Source organism: Protopterus annectens, chromosome 2.part1, assembly GCF_019279795.1.
Source record: "Protopterus annectens isolate FY-2018-M chromosome 2.part1, PAN1.0, whole genome shotgun sequence".
NCBI classification, from domain to species: Eukaryota; Metazoa; Chordata; order Ceratodontiformes; family Protopteridae; genus Protopterus; species Protopterus annectens.
Genome location: NC_056729.1, coordinates 957,335,058 through 957,353,494, shown reverse-complemented (window position 1 = coordinate 957,353,494; position 18,437 = coordinate 957,335,058).

The following is an 18,437-nucleotide window of genomic DNA, read 5'->3' as shown; positions in this document are numbered from 1 at the left end:
TATATGAAACAAATCCCCTTTCGTCATGATGGGAAAAACACCTAAAGTGAAGAAGTGTTGATCTGGAAAACCATAGATCAAAGACCTCTATGGACATCATTGAAACCTTTGTAAGACAGTGGTCCAGAGAATATGTAGCAGTGCAAATGCTGGAAATGTACAAGACAAAGTCATAACAGAATCACACCCTGCATTCCCTGTCTATTATGTATCAGCTGCTTTAGTTCCCATATAATAACCCTACTTGCCTTGGCATTATACTTTTTATGATTTGCTTCACTTATAGATTCAATTATAGAATAACACCTCTTATACTTGATGAAGTCAGGATGAGCCTTTATGAAATTGTTTTCTTTAAAGTTGATGCAACTACATGCCATCTGGGTATGATATAACTGCTGCTCATTGCCGTTTGTTATTTTCCTTTGCCCTCTATTTTTGCAGCCCTATTCCTTTGGCTTCAAAAATTTTGTATAAATGATCAGATATCACTCCCCCATTATAGGGCTTCTCTCACCTTTTAATACTGTCACTTACCTCACTATAACTCCCTTGTCATTGTGTCTTTTACCTCTTTCCTATACTCAGAAAACAGGATGGAGCAATCTAATTGATGCATCAGGAGTGGAAAAATAAGTTAGCATTTCTACTTGTTAAGCCCTCTTACCACTTATCTCAATATCTTCTTAGCAGAGCTGGGATTTTACAGCTGTAACAAAAAAGACTACCTAGCATATGCTCATCCTTCTTTAATGATTCATTCCTTCAACTGCTTGATCACATTTTCCTTTTTGGTTTCTTCATGGCTTCTCTTCCCCATCCCTCAAGGTTTCAGATGTGGGTCTATCAAGGTGATAAAGGTAATATGAAATTCAGCATTCTTCATCAAAGTCTGATGATTCAAGTGGAAATACCTCTTTTTTATCATAGCTGTCAATGTGTATGTGGTTTTCTTTCTCTGGTATCTAGCAATTGTCATTCATGGCCCATCCATCTGCTGTCTTTCTGTATATCTCTACTATTTGGAGGGTCCTCTTCTTGGACATGTTGTCCTCTTTGGTAAACTGGCCTGATCATCTTGATTTTACTCACTACATTCTCTCCCATATCCAAAAACTTCATTGTTTCTACAACAAATTTCTCATATTCAGCATAGTAAAGCTTGAGTGCATATTCTTTTGCCAGGAACTGAAAGGAATTTCATAGATGTGTCTGCATTTTGTACACTCATTTGCTCTTCATGTCTATCTGCCTTCATCAGTGGACAAGACAGAATGAGCAATCATGATTATAGTCTTAAGAGAAACTGCTTTACTTCTTTCAACCCTATTTCCATTCCTTCACGACTTTCATAAGTGTATCTGTATAATCAAACCATGTGGAATCATATGAAGCAGAGCTGCTCTAATATTGTCTGCTGTGTTTGTAATATATAAAGGCCAAAAAAAAAGGTTCTCTAGAGTTTTAACTACAGATCTGTGCATCCTTATTCATAACTGAGATCTACATTTTGCTCTGAATAAAAGTTGGATATGAAACTGCATGGTAAGCCTCCTCCTTTTGTTATTCTAATCAATATATTAATTCATCCCTTTCAAAGGATTACAACAAGGTTTACATAGCATCACAAGGAATCTCTAAACCTCACCATAAATGCTATGTATATTATGTTGCAAAAAACAATTCTTTAATACTCCTGTTTTTTTTTCCATTATCTGTCCCCTTAGTTATGCAGGTTTCTCTTCATATGGGCACTGCTACTAAAACTTGAATCCTGTTTTTCTTAACCTGCTGTCTTTGCACTTATAAGCCAGGTAGCTTTTTCCTGCCTTGCCAGGGAAGCTTCTCTGACTCACATGACAATAGCAATGGCTGACAGCTTTTAGACACTAATGAACATTTAATCCTCAGGGCATGTATTTTGAATGCAGAAAGTTGGCCATTATTTCATTTCTAAAGTCATCCTCTCAGCCATTTTTCACAAACTATAGTAGTAAAACATACTCATTTATTTTTTTTCCTTAAAAAAAGCAATAGTTAGGCTTCCATCTCTAGGAATACATACCGTAGACCCTGCTAAGAGCAGAATGGAAGTCTAAGTTACAGTTTATAAGAAGAGAAGTACAGTTTTTAGAAAAATGCAATTTGAACACTCACAAGGTCATTGAGATATTGTTTTCTGTCTACAGATACTGAATACAGATTCAAACAGATGTTTTTTTCAAATGTTAAAAGAGGTTAGTATATGACTGTTCTTCACATTAATGATATAATACTTATATACAACAAATCTGTACTCAGTTGTCATAGCATTCAAAGTAAATATATATGTGTGCAGACTAGTAATTTTTCTTCACAAAAACATAACAACAACCAAGCACCATCTAATGACAAGAGTACAGTGGCTCAGCAGATTTCAGCACTGCATTGTGAGTAAGGCCTAAGGACAGAATATATGTCTTTATTGTGGTATACATAAGAAGGTCCAATGCCATTTTCATACAGTTTTCACAAAAACTGTCAATCAATGTTTGAAGTATTGTGTCTTGCATGTAAGTGTCAAGTGGAATGTAGTCCTGTATAAGCATGTTACCTGTTACAGTTTATCATGTTACAAAATGTATGGTATCATTAGCAGATGGGTATATGTCTTCTCTTTTGGGTAGTAAATGCAGCACAAGTATGAAGTATATTTCTACTATGCTGAAATTATGCCATTAGTAAAACAAATACATATTTTCCACTACAAAATATATTTTCTGCCACTGAACGTATAGACAAATATAAAATAATACACAATACATAATGAAGATATGCACATACCTTGTATAACTAAATCACTAAGTTCAATTTGTAGCTGGGTGCCATCATCTAATTTCTTGACAAATTTGGTATTAAACTTTTCAAACTCATTCAGAAATATAGTCTTGCTTAGGTAGGTGCCAGCAGTCTTCCTAAATAACCATTAGGCTGTTCTACTTTATGCCATTCATTTCACACTACACATATATATGTTACATGCCTTTTGATTGGCTGCCTCAATAAATGTTAGAACTATATATATAAACTGTGCTGGCATAACATCAGAAATAATAAATTTATTCATGAAAAGTCACATTGTCTGTGACTTTATGTTTTGTAGTTAAACGTTTTTACATGTATCATCTGAGATGCTATTATTTCTTGTAGCTTAGTGTGATTGTCTCATGTGACATATCACACAAGGTTGAGAATTTCAATACTTTGAATTTCATACTGTATAAGTAAACATAACAAAATTGATTGGAGAAGACAGGATCATATTAAGATCAGAATGGTCATTAGAAATTGACAAACTACATCATTTCCAAAACATTCAGTTTAAAGTAAAAACAATATGCATTTTTTCTTTGCAGGATAACTATATATAACTATTAAATGAAAAACATGTAAAGAATATACACAGTCTATGTTGTGTAACAACTAGATTTTCACTCATGTTAATGTTGTGGCATTAAAATTATATTTTGAATAACTTTTTGTAACATCTTAAAGTACAACTACTTCTCTGTATTTGACGTTTGATAAACAGAAGTCCTTGTCATATGTACTTGTTTCTGTATTTATAATTTCCTAAAAAAAGCATTTAAATATGACAAAACGTTTTTGAGACAAAGCCCTTTCTATAAAAGTTAAAACAGCAAATACAGCAATAATTAGACAAGGCTTGAAGGTAAATATCTTAGCAATAATAATGTCTAAAGGGGATACTTAAAAGACCTTCAATCACTGATGAGTAAAGATTTTGGATCACATGCATTATGATACAAATTAAAGGTGTACCAATGACTGTAGCAACGTTCCATGAAATTTGCACACTCCTTCCATCAAGCACCTAATAATTTTATTCCATTTGAAACTTTATACAGGGTTTTACTCATTCTGTTGTCATTCAGAACATGTACCATGTACGTATATTCTGGGATCACATACTTTTTAAGATGTTTTTGTCCCATTCACATCTAATAGACATTTTCTTAAATGTCACCCTATGACAGATGACTTTACTATAAATTTGCTATCCTATAGCTAAAGGACATAGAGGTGAATTCAGAAAAGCTTACTTTGATATGGGCACCTTTTCTTTGGCGGTTTCAATATTACTCTAAGATTTTTTGATCACAGACTTCTCTGCTATTGAGCTTTTCTCCTTGTAAAGGCTTTAGTACTTAAAGTAGTTTTACTGGTGAAGTTGAATGCTAATTTGGCAGCCTATAAGAGTGGTGAATGCTAATTAGCCATGTGTTGTCATACTGAAACATCTGCTGCTCCAAATTTGCTTGGCAAGAAAAAAAAATTATACTATGAGGAAAAAAATTGAACACATTGTAAAGATGACAGTCACTTATTCATTCCTTTGGAGGCACTTGTAGTTCAGGTAAGTGCAGCTGAACAGAAGGAGTGGGAATGTGTCATTGTCTGGAAATCTGTGAATGCGTCTCTAGGGACATGAATGAGGTTGAATTTGTGTGTGTGTGTGTGTGTGTGTGTGTGTGTGTGTGTGTGTGTGTGTGTGTGTGTGTGTGTGTGTGTGTGTTGGAGTCTAAATATGGGATTGTATATGAGTGTTGGTTACCTATTACAACAGCGAAACCTCAGTTGTGCGAATACAGAAACATCAACACATATTGAGCGAACCGCGAAAACACCGAAGTCCTGAAGCACGAAATTCGAAATGTCAAATTGTCATAGTTGGCCCTTCTTTGGTATAGCTCCTTAAGCTAAGTGTGCAATAGTTACAGACCTTAGGGTTAGGGTGCGGGTTAAGGTAATGCATACATAGTAATATATGTAAGCTTTAGTTTAGGGTTAGAAGTAGGGTTTTGTTAAGTGTATGTATGTGGATTATTTATTTTGTTTGGGTAGGTAGTACATAGCAGGCAGTGGGGTTGGCAAACTATGCCAATTCGACATTTTGAATTTTGTGGTTCAGGACTTTCTGTGTTTTTGCGGTTCACTCAATGTGTCGACTTTTCCGTATTTATGTATGTGAGGTTTCGCGTTTATAATATAGACCCATGAGTGTTTCAGTGAGAGCAAGTGTGATAAAGGTTTGCCTGTGGATGTGTGTGTGTGTGTGTGTGTGTGTGTGTGTGTGTGTGTGTGTGTGTGTGTGTGTGTGTGTGTGTCTGTGAATGTGTGATAGTGTCTGTATATAGATTCATACATTCATACATTTTACTAGGCTAATGACCCAGGGGGCCTTTCTAAGCCTAGCCAAGTTTTGACAAAGGAATAATGACATCCTGTATCCAAATAGCCCAGGCATTTATAGGCAACCTTTGTGCATAAGGGACATGGGTGCCAGGCCAGGTGTAAATTTCCAATTCCCCACCTGCTGATCTAAGTTGTGCTTAAATTGGCTAAAAGATGAACACAGGTTCACAGAGATGGGAAGCGTGTTCCATAGGAGGGACAGTCTCTGGGACACATATCTGTCTCTCCAACAGGTTATCTTTAAGTCACAGACAAAATTCAGGTTCCTAGACTTTGTATTTCTGGTACTGTTTGGCTTATGAATATGCAGGAAATTATTAAGTGCTAGGTTTTTGAATGTCTTGTAAGGGAGGCACATATCATCTCAAAGCAATCTAAAGGAGACTGAGCAGAGGGAAAGGGCTTTAAGGTGCTCTGCTTAAGGCAGGTTTGTTATGCCTTATATTCTTCTAGTAAGGAACTTTTGAAGTCACTCTAGTTACTGCCGATACCTGGTCAGGTACATACTGAAAAGAGCATTGTACTCTATGATTGGTCTGGTAAGGGCAGAGTACAGTGCAATAATGGCCTCTTTAGACCTAGATGCCATGCCCTTGTTTATAAGTTCCACAACATAAAAGGATTTTCTCACCATTGTGTCACACGTGATGGTCGAATGTCAGGCTACTGTCTATGTGCATACCCATATTTTTGACCACTGGGTCGACCCTTAAGGGCATATCATCAACATGGTAATAATAAGCTGGGATAGTCAGCTTCCCAGAGGGTACAATTATGCATTTCTTAGCATGTATGGGTATCTGAATGCAGTTGTGCACACTTGCAGGGAGATCCTTTTACTGAATTGATACATGAGCTGTCAAGGAGAGCACTATCTTGGTCAGGTCTGACAGCACAGTGTTTGATTCAGAGTTATGGTAATGAGTATCTAATGAGGTGCTTCTTGGTGTGTCTTCACTATGTCTCTGAATCAGCATTTCTCTCTGTCATGCTAACTGATAAACCCATATTGTTCATTTAGCACAAGTGAAAAGGAATTCTTCAAATTCTACAACTATTTTTCTGTTAGACCTCAAATGTATATTTTTTTTATAATAGTGCACAGGTAAAGAACAATTATCACCACTCACACACATAATAAACTTACCATTTAGAAACCTAAAGAAAAAAATATTTATTCTTTTATTATACAGAATATATGCATGCATCATGTGTTTGCATACATTATAAATAGAACTTCAGTGTCTTACTCATATATGTTAGAGACATGCTTAACACAGCCTTAACTACTATGGGGTGAAGAGGGCAGCTGCCCCAGGGAAATTTGTCAGAAGGGCACAATCAAGCAGATACAAGTAGTGCAAGAGTGTATTGCTGGGACACATGTAAGAAATGCAAATACTGCATTTGCAGCAAGCCTCTCAGTTTCTGTGGTGCAGAATTTCAGACAATGCCAAAAAGAACTGGTGGACAAATATCCAAAATTAGTATAAATTTTAAATATCACTCTACTTTACTTAAAAAGTTAATAGAAGAACATGGTTGGCATCAACATGCATTTTCTGAGGGATGACTGGTATTACTTATTAACTGCAATCCTCTGTAATTTACCAGAAAATTCAAAATTTTGTTAGGCATAGGGCAAAAAAAATATAAAGAAAAAACAAGGATACTCTGCAAAAAAGGGGACAATTGATAGGTATGATTTATGGTTACGGCTGGAGGTGAATCACTTATTGTATAGTAATTTAACTGTGGCATCCTTCTTGTTGCATTTGTAGCAAGCAGTTTGCTATAACTTCAGAGAAGAACTATTTTTTGTGTGCATCATTGTTAAGGCATTTTATCTTGCTCTTAAAGCTGTCAGTAAGCATGACTGACAGGTATAATGGTGTGGGAGTACAATGCAGTACAAGGATTTGTTTATGAAATATACTTGTGGTCATGGCTGAAGAGCTGGAGTCCTTACTATGTGATAACTGCTTGTTACATCTGGAGCACTCAGCTTGCTGTTATTTAAAGTCAAAGACTTTTTTCTGTCCTCAACTTAATGTTGATGGGCACCAGTTAGAAGAACTGTTGAGGACAGCAAAGAATCAGCTATGGCTCTGGTGCTTAAAAGTCCCAGCTGAGCTGTATCAAATAAAGTTATTTCTCTATCATACCTGAAACCTATCATTTTAAATATACAGAAATTGTTCATAACCAGTGCACACATTGTCAATAGAAATGTTCATCCTTTTACATCATTGTGCACCCACTGTGTTGCAGAAGAATGTCTATCTTTTATTCATATTTCTTTGTTATTTCCCTACATGTTGCATTCATGTCAGCTTCAACTGACATCACTATATCCTCAATATTAAAGATGCAAATGAAATCCATTGCAGCTATTTCAGAGTACATGGTTAACAATTGCCTCCTCAGCATTTGTAAATGCTAACAAACCCCTATTCCAATAAACATTCAATACAGCAGGAAAAATTAGGGTATATTCCAGTGTTTGCTAATTACTTTCTTGGATAGCTTCCAGAAGTTGTACTTGTTTGACTGTTGTCAACATAATCTGGTTATTAAGCCACAAAAAAATTTCAAACTCATTGTCATAGTTGACACAAAACCTGCGTTGTCTCATCACCTGAGGCAAACTGAATCAAAATAACTCATATTTTTCTCTGTATTTTATTTCAGTTTCAAGTCAATCATAATTAAATGATCTTCTCAATGCCTAATAAAGTCTTTGAAACACCTGCCCATTGCATCATTGTTGTTTTTGCCTAACCCAAAAAACTCTCTTCTGCTTCAAATACCCCATTCATTCTCAAATGTTTTCCTCAGAACCTTGACATCCCTTGAATCCGGCCCCACTTCCCCAGACCTTTTTATGCTTTGTTACAAATTTCACCTACTTCTTGCTTAACTACCATAATGACAACTTGCCGGTCTTAGAAAAATTAGTGTCATCAACTTCAATTAACCCCAGCAGCCTAACAACTAATACTCCTGTTTGTTAGATGTCATAATCATGTCAAATATCTTCCATCACTCTCGTGCTTAAAAGCATTTAACTAGATTAATTTGTTCATATCAACATTGAGCTCCTTCGACTTGAGTTGCACAGCTCAGTATATGTTACCACTCATCTCCTCCTCGTCTAAACTTGTTTTTTCAGTACTTTACAAATCATCCATCATTATTCAAAAAGCAATACCAATACCAATACCAATACCAATACCTTTCATCATTAGTATCTAAAATCCTACATTAAATAATTTTATGACTTTTCATGTGTAAGTTATTTGAATACTGTTATAAATTTTTAAATGTAAATTATATTGAGTGGTCCACACAGATTGCTATCTTTCTGAAGTACACTTTGTTATCATACAATCATGTTTTGGTGGTATACCAAACTTTCTCACATTTCTGAAATTTTTTGAACTTTCTGTTGTTTTTTTTTTTTTTTTTTCATCAGTAACCTTTTTCAGCACTTCTTTGCAAAATGTAAATCAGTGTGCAAAAATCAATAGGATCACATTTCTGTAGCAGGCAAACAATATAGATTTATAAATTGCAGGATTGAGACAACACTATTATATACTGTTAAGGACATCCACCCAGAACAATCATTAGAAATGAGTAACATGGATATTAAAAGGAGCATTCGAATACCATCATTGACATTTTATTTTCTTGCATGCTTTAGAATGAAATACTACTGCTGTCACACATATATAGCAACACAAAAATTATTTTTCATAATAATAGGGGAGGATTTCAGTCAGTAAGACCATAGTACGTGTTAGCACTTAGTTGCACTATTTGTCTCCTCATATTCAACATTTATATGCATAATTAATGTAACTAGCATTTATTTAGAATAGGTTACATAATCAACTAAATTTCATCAAAATTTTACTAATCAGTTTGCTGTAAAGTAGTACACAATTGGGCAAGTTTCATCTATTCTATATAGTAGGCTTTTATAGGCAAAAATGAGCCACTGTTAAGAGGGGGAAACATTTTAAATAACTGTTAAGTTACAATTTTGTTGAAGGGAACAATAATGTTTTGCCTTCCGGTACTTTTCCATGTGGTCATTGTAGCATTTGTAATAGGGTCAAGAATTTGAATATCATTAACGTCAGAACATTTGTTCCTAAGTTTTACTTTAATTGCAGATTGACGGGGGTGGTCTATACCTTGAATTGCTCATGTACGGATGTGTGGTACATAGGACAGACTAAACGTATGGTTAGGATTTGTGTTTTAGAACACTGAAAGGATATCAGAAATCATAATGAAGCTAGCCCTATTGCCAAACATTTTCATGATTTACATGGTGATTCCCCTAGTAGTTTAAAATTCTGTGTACTTGGTAAACCCTTCTTCTCTAGAGGGGGTGATAGTGTGGCTAAATTACTTGAATTAGAAACAAGAATGATTTTGAAGTTCAAGACATTAAAGCCTTTTGGCTTGAATCAGGAATTAGGTACATAATAATTAATATTTATTAATTTTATATTTTGTGTTTATGTATAGTGTTATTTGAATATGTATTTATATCAATATGTATTTATTTAATTATAATAAGTTTGTCACTTTAAATGTTCATAAGGTTTAATATGCTATGAATTAGTTGATTAATAACAGCTGTGATTTAGTGCATATTTATATTTGCCTGGAACTTGAAGGAATTGTGATCCATGAAGGTGAATTGCTGAGGTACCAGATTGAATAAAGAAAATTGCTGGTCGAGTGCTGGGTTATTGTATTTTTTATACTGTTTTTTAGACCTCTGCAGTGATACATAACTCACACACCATGATGACAACAATACCCATTGAATATCAATGATTAAGTGCAAAAGAGAACTGATATGCATTTTAAGAATGTACTTGTTTTTTATTTTATTATTATTTTTTTGCACAGTTGCACATTTCTCAGTACTGATACTGTTTTTTTTCCTTACAGCACTTAGTAGCTGCAAGAAACAAATGATGGCAGAAATCACTTTTCTTCTTTCTTTGTTGCATCCACCATACTTATTATGTTTGAAAAGAACATCTATTCTGTCTTCTGTTATTCAGCAAAAGAACAAAAGCCCATTCTATTTTCCTTCACTTAGACAGCTGCAACTTCAGTAGTTGCTGAAAAAGCTGGAACATAGGAAAATTATATCTATTCTAGGAAAGCTTTTTATTCATTGTGTACTTTATAGTAATTCAGAGCATGTACTTTGTTCATATTATGAAAAACAAATCTGTACAACATCAGAGTGCTCATAATGCTTTAAATATCAACTAGTTATAATCTACAATATCCTTCACAAGCTGCCATGCTAGCAAAATGACAGTTTGGAATTTCAATTACTATGTTATTTCTATTTATGTTATTTAATGTTCTCTCCGTGAGTCAAACTTTGAGAGTTATACAGAGCTCAATGCTTCTTCAAAACCTATATACAGTTTACTGCATCTGGAAATTCAAATAATTTTACAATTACATGTGCATCATGAGCATAAGCGTAGCTGCAAGTTGTACTGCTCACTAATCAGCTAGCTAACCTAACTTGATTCAGCTGCACTACTGCTCAACGTGTGAATCCTTAACTTTCAGACTGTGGGTCATTCTACAGATGTACTCACTGACTGCATCTTTATCAGCACATTTTCTTTAAAGAAATCCTAGTAATGCATGCATTTATCAACTATGGAAGGCCTTAATGAGGGGTACTATCGGTTGCACTGCAGTATTAGTAGTGTTACTGTCTTTTTAGCATGCTTCCCACTATGCCCAACTATCACCATGAGCGTTTTGTGCACAATCCATGCTAACATTCCCACTGTCCCTATATGAGTATGTCTCCTGTGGAAAAGGAACATTCCTGAGATAGTATTGAAAATGATATCCTTTTATTACTAAGTCCTCACACCATTACTTCTCATTTCAGAATACATTCTGTTACTTCTCTCACGGTTCTTCCTGTAACACATTCTTTTTTTCTGCTACGTTTATGTTAGGCTGAGTGCACTGAGATTACATCAGTGTGCTTTTCTTCTCCCTCTAGCTGAAAGCAAACAAAAGCTCGTAAAAGAGTGGCTTTCAATGCACATGCAGCAATGATACCTGTAGCAAATATTCAAGAAAAGAAGGATAAACAAATGAGACTTTACAGATATCAATAATACTGGGCATCTGATATGACACACTTCTGTCCTTTAGTTGTGTTGTCTCAATCTTCCTGATCAGCAAGGTTAAATGACAACTTGGACATTTCTAGCAACCGACTTACACCATTTCTTGTGAAGGGGAATCATACTACTTATTTTTTCTCTCCAGGTACAAAAATCTAATTCTAAGTTTTGTTGAAAAGATAACTAGTAGACCTGGGAACTGTACATATGAGCAACATGGATATTACTTGCTGGCCAGACTTTGTGCCAACTGCAATTTTCTAAGTGCAGAATAGATTTATTTTTCACCTTATAATGTGCTTGAGTATGAATGGCACATCAGTCAAGCAGTGTTTGAACAATACAAGGGGCACTTTCCACATATTCATGGGGTTAAATTTAATGACAGATTTTTTGTTTGATATATTAAAAAGTGGTGGTTTTGCCCTTGTTGAAGGAAGCTAAACAAAGGATGCATTCTGGAATTAACAATATTTCATCTTATCAGTCTTTTTGAGCTGCACCACTTCAATATGCCCATCCATAAATATTACCAATGGGTCTGTTTTCCTTCTGCTTTCAGTAATAAGTAAGTAGTAGTTAAAATATTAATATTTTGCAGTCCTAACACATACTGTAAGATGCATAGTAGTAATCTCAAATTCAGCCAAGTCTAACATAAAACAAGTACAGCCTAGCCTATCTGATCATGATCAGTATGGGTTGTAAGTTGTTGTATCATAGGCAACCACCTAAAATGACATACCTCTGTCTTATGTATTCCTGCTTTATCTCACAGTGAACACACTGAAGCATTACTTACCACTGTTTTCCAAAGCATACATGTAAATCATTACATTACCTTAGGGGACTTCATCTTACAGAGTGACCAATCTAACATATATTCTTACTACCCATCTTCCATTAACTACAACATCAGCCAAATACTCTACTGTCCTGTACGTTTATTCAGTCACAGCAGCAACCAATCCACACTCCATCATCAATTGTAGACTAACTATCTTCCATGAGCAATTCCTCACCATATAATACTGCTAATCCTGCTGTGCTTCTATGTAATCATAACATACCACATTATCTTCATCTAATAACCTGTTCCCTGGTAAAATGTGTATGTTTATATACATGAGTATGTTCATATACACGGGTATGTTTATATACAAGTCTATGTTTATGCATGTATAATATGTACATATATATAAAAACACATAAATATACATATATCCCCAAAGAAATATGAAATATATGTCTGTTACAAACTAATAGATATCAAAATAGCAGGGAGTAGAGGTGGCGAGAGTGGATGAGTTTAAAAACTTGGGATAAACAGTTCAGAGTAATGGTGACTGTGGAAGAGAGGTGAAGAAGAGAGTACAGGCTGGATGGAGTGGGTGGAGAAGAGTGTCAGGAGTGATTTGTGACAGATGAGTACCAATAAGAGTGAAAGGGAAGGTCTACAAGAGGGTTTTGAGACCAGATATGTTATAAGGGTTGGAGACAGTGGCATTGACAAAAAGGCCGGAGTCAGAGCTGGACATGGCAGAATTAAAAATGTTAAGATTTGCACTGGGTGTGACAAGGGTGGACAGGATTAGGAATAAGTATATTAGAGGGTCAGCCCAGGTTGGAAGGTTTGGAGACAAAGTCAGAGAGGCAAGATTACATTGGTTTGGACATGTGCTGAGGAGGTATGCAGAGTATATTGGGAAAAAGATGCTAAGGATGAAGCTGCCAGGTAAGAGGAAAAGAGGAAGGTCTAAGATAAGGTTTATCGATGTGGTGAGAGAGAACATGCAGGTGGTTGGTGTGAGAGAGGAAGATGCAGAGGACAGGAAGAAATGGAAACAGGTGCCCTGCTATGGCGACCCCTAATGGGAGCAGCCGAAAGAAGAAGAAGACGATATCAAAAATATCAACTGGCCACTAGTAACCTCCCTGTCAGTATCTAACAAAGCACTGTATTATGTAGTAAATATACTACATTTACATCAACAAGAAACAGTGTCTGGCTTTTAAAAACTAAAACAGCCATAGTTTTGTGTGCCAACTAAAGGACAACTATTATTTTGTGAAACCGGCTAGTTACAGCTAAAGTGTTAGGAAACATTATTTAACATGACATAAGAAAATCAATAAGTATTAAGGAATTTTAAATAATAATTTTCTGTTTGTGTTTTTCTTTAATCTTCTGGTCCACTAAGTGTTCATTCCTTTAAGATTAAATAAATGCTTTAAAACTCTTAACAAAATTCTGAGAAGGAAGCAGTAAATATTGAAAAGGTAAATTGTTGTTATGCTGAGAAATCCAAGAAAGTTTACATTTAATCAGATATGTAAAACATTTTCCAGTTAATGCTGAGAGAGCCAGGATAATATGGGCCTTTGCGAGTAAGAAGCAGGTAGATTACATTCTGGATCAGATTAGAAGGCAAGTTAGATTTCTGAGGTCTCTAAAAGTTGCCTGAATACAAATTTACACTCTCTGAGAGGGGGTGCACTCTACTTATGGATACGCCAGTTAAGAGTTGAGTTTTGCATCAAGTTTGTTTCGTTTCAGTGGCTGCTGGACAACCTAGAGTGATAAAAGCAAGTAAATGGGATGAAAACTAACTGTAGTTGTGATTGAGAGCATTGTTAAAATATCAGTGGAAGAGAAATGTTGATAGTTACCCAGACAAAATTTTACTCATTAAGAAGACAACACCAAACCATCTTAAATAAACATTGGTAGACAAAAACTTGCTATGAGATTCTGTTAGAAAAATATGTATTAATGTGTGCATGCTTAATGCTAATTAATTGTCAGAAGAATCAACACGCTTTTCATTCTATTTTACATGCACTGTGTTATATACAAATTGAGTTTCATATGAGACTGAAAAAGAAGCTTTTTGAAAACTGCAGTATTATTTCTGAAACTTGCAAGATGCCCTCTGACCTAGTAATAGCTAGCACAGCAATATTCATGTTTATGCCTTTTGGAAATGTACTTGAGAAGCAGGTGCTTATCTGCTAGGTCAGGAACGAATGAATGAACAATACTATATTCTGTAAATGTAATGATTTTAAACAATCAGCTCTGTTCGAAGCATGAGAACATGTACAGCTGCAGAAGCTTAGAGATAAAGTAGACAAAGGATTATTAGAGAAATTAACTGTTAGCATTGTGCTTGAATTAGTCATAGTACCTTGAAGGGTAACATAACATGTATCTAACTGGTGGTAATCAAGGCCACGTTGTTTTCCTCAGAAAGTTTCTCAAAAAAATTGATAAATCAGCAGAAATTCATGGGACTGATGGTCAACAAATGATGATGAAAAGACTGGTATTTTGTTACGTCAGCTTGGTAGGCTATGTCTTGTTAGAGAATGTATAAAAATGAAAGTATTTCCTGTTTCTAGTTAGACAAACTCTGTAATAGCATGTTTTTGTCTCCTTGCTGCAAGATTAAAGTGCCTTAACCTGAACCTACCATGTTTTGATCATTTTTAAAGTATATTTTTCCTTTGACAGTTTGGTCCTTTGGACCGGAAAGTACTTCTCGCTCTAGGCCTAGGTCAGAATTGGGCCCAGTGGCATGCATCCATATGAAGAGGCCAAATCGTCTCTTCTGTTTTGAAAGACCTCTGACTGAATTGTCGTTTGAAAGAGGCCAGCCACTGTTTCTGATCTGGGATTGGAGGATGAGTCAACGATCCGGTGGATCAACTCACGGAGGGTCAGGTAAGGAGGAATTTACCTTATTTCTGTTTTAAGACCAGGGACTAGTTACAGAACTGTTTTTTTTGTCAGGAAGATTTGCATGTGCAGATCAGGGACAAAAAAAGGTTACTGTCTTGTCATAGATCAGTGAAACAGAATAGGTAGACAGTTATTCTACATAAACTGTGAAAAGGTGTAGAACCGTGGTACCACGTGATAAGAAGGGTTACGTAACAACTTACAGCTTAGCTAAGGCAACATGGGAAATCAGTGCACGAAAAGTTCCCGAGACCCGCCCCTAACTGAAGACACGAAATATATGCAATTACAGCGTGCCGACAATGTTAAGTACTATACAAAATGGGTTGATAAGTATAAATTTGATGGTAATTTAGATAAACTTGCACTTATTAAACTTGTCAGGCAACTTAAAACAGACGCAAAAGGTCAATTAAAAAAGCAACGACAATTAGGATTTCCTCAGGTACATAGGTGGCTTGAGGAAGCAAATCGCAGGGAACAAAAGATTAAATATTCAAAAACAATGTTCTTAGACAAAGAAGATAATAACTTGGTAATAGCGACGGCCCCACCTTTGCCCCCTCCGCTTCCCTTACCAGAATATGAAGCGAGTGGACAAGCTGATCCACCTCCGCTATACCCAGCTGTTTCTATAGCACCAAAACCGTTTGTCAGGGATCCTATCGAGACAAGGTCTCGAACACGCAACTTGAGAGGGGAGATTGAATTATATGAAATAAATAGAAAATCACGAGCTATGAGTGAGGAAGAGATATGTCCACATATAGAAGTACCAAATCCTCAGGCAGGACAGGCAGGACAGGATCTGACTCTTTTAGTTTATAGACCGTGGACACTGGAAGATGTCCAGAAAGCCACGGAGGGAATTCCCCATCCGAAAGTGAATTTTAGAAAATTTTTAGAAGATTTACAGGGTATGAGATTAAGTTACCATTTAAATGGAGAGGAAGTAGAAAAAGTAGTTAGACAAATTGTGGGTCCAGATTGGCACATGATCAGTGGCGACTGGAATCCCCGTGACGCGGAGCTTAGACCACTCCCACATATTAATGCAGAATTAGATGGCAGAGTAAAGGGTCTGACAGACCGAATCTCTGAAAAATGTAAGCCTAGGGCTGATTTGGACTTGTATTAATCAATGCATTCAACAAGAAGGCGAAACGGTTGATAGATATTATGCTAGATTATTAGAGTGTTTTTATAACCACTGCGGAATGCAGATACCAGAAAATCAGACACATGATTCCTCGTATGAGCAGCAGCTAAAGAATGTATTCTTGAAAGGAAGTATAACTCCCATTAGCAGCTTTGTTACAAAGCACATGGTAGATCATCGAACAAGTAGATTGCAGCCATTACTTGAATATGCAAGACATGCAGAAAGGCATTTTAATAGTAAAAAGAAGAAGAAAACTCAAGTATTTTCAGCAAAAGATGGGTCAGAGGTTTTTGTAGTACAAACTGGGAGAAAGGGTAAGAAAAATGCCCAGGGAAACAAACAATCTCATAAACGATCAGAAGATTTTGAAAAAAGAAAGAAAAAGGGAGAATGTTTTAAATGCGGGAAAAAAAGGACATTTAGCAAGGGATTGCAGGCTAAATAAAAAGGTGACTACAGAAAATAAGGAGGATGAGGAATGACTATATGATAGTCAGGAATCACTTAATGAGAATAAATGGGAAAAGGCAAATGCAAATGTGACAGAAGGGGTAGAGGATGTGCATGAATTTGTAGATGTTGACGAAAATGAAATTTTAGACTTAGCATTATTGAGCTTAGAGCTCTACTTAGCAGACACAAAACCGGAAGTTACGCTTCTAGTAGAGGGGAGGGAAGTCAAATTTTTGTGTGACTCAGGGGCTTCACGGACCCTGATACATCCTTCCAAATTACCGGAAGATTCAGAATCACCAGATTGTATACGAGTGAAAGCAGCTAATGGACAGCTTGGGAGCCACTCTCCCATGACATAGCAATAACAGACCCCGTTTCAGGAATGACCCAGAAAAGTAAAATTGTGGTTTCTGCAAAATGCCCAGTAAATCTCTTGGGCAGAGACTTAATGCAGATATTTGGCATAGCCGTAGTTCCAACCATGCAGGGTATGGAAGCACAGTGACAAATGGATACTTTTGTAGTGCGACAGGAGGGTGAGACATATTATTGGTACAGCCAAGACTTGGTTACGACTGGTCTAGGGGTAGTAACCGAAGAACTGATGAATGTAGCCATCAGTAAATCCCCCTCCTTTGACACTGACAAACAACATTTGTTGCATTGTACTCTATATTACTGTAATAGACCAGGACCTGATAAAGAATACGAACAGGAATTATTTCAAAACCATGCAAACAGGCTAGTGTTACAAAACTTGTGCTGGGACACAGAAGGAAACAGTGTAATAAGCTGTTCATTGCCCCAGGAATTTTTAGCACTTTACAAATCTAATCGATTGCCACATGTTAGCTTAACCAAAAATAGAAGTTTGAAATGGGCAGACTTAGGAGAAAAAATCACAAGGTGGGAAAAACAGACAGAATTAGAACTCTCCGAACAAGGAGTACAGAAGCAGAAATTGAATTGGATAACACAGACACACCCAGCTGTGCACTCACAGGCTAGTGAGAATAGTTGAGTATTACTCTTATTGGAAGAAGAGGAAAAAGCCTTGCGAAATATACCAGAGACTCTCTGGTCAACAGGGAAATCAGATGTAGGGCTTATTCAAACAGCAGGACCAGTTACAATTACGCCAAAATCAGCATTTAGACCTCAGAAAAGGCAGTATGCCTTGAGGAAGGATGCAGAGATAGGGATCAAACCTATAATAGCAGCCTTACTTAAGGAAGGAGTCTTAATAGAATCTCCTGATTCACCATGCAATACACCCTTATTTTCTGTTAGGAAAGCAAATGGGGAGTGGCGTATGGTCCAAGATTTACAAGCTGTAAATAATGCAGTTATACCCAGGGCACCAACAGTGCCAGATCTGCACATTCTATTGAATGATTTAAAACCTCAGCAAAAGTATTTTTCTGTGGTAGATATTAGTAATGCATTTTTCTCAATACCGATACACCCCGACAGCCAACATTGGTTTGAATTTACATTTCAGGGGAAATGGTATACATATACAAGATTACCACAGGGATATTGTGAAAGTCCAACAATATTTGCACAAGAAATGGCAAGCAACCTGGCGGGATTTATCCCACCGAAAGGTAGTCAGATTTTACTT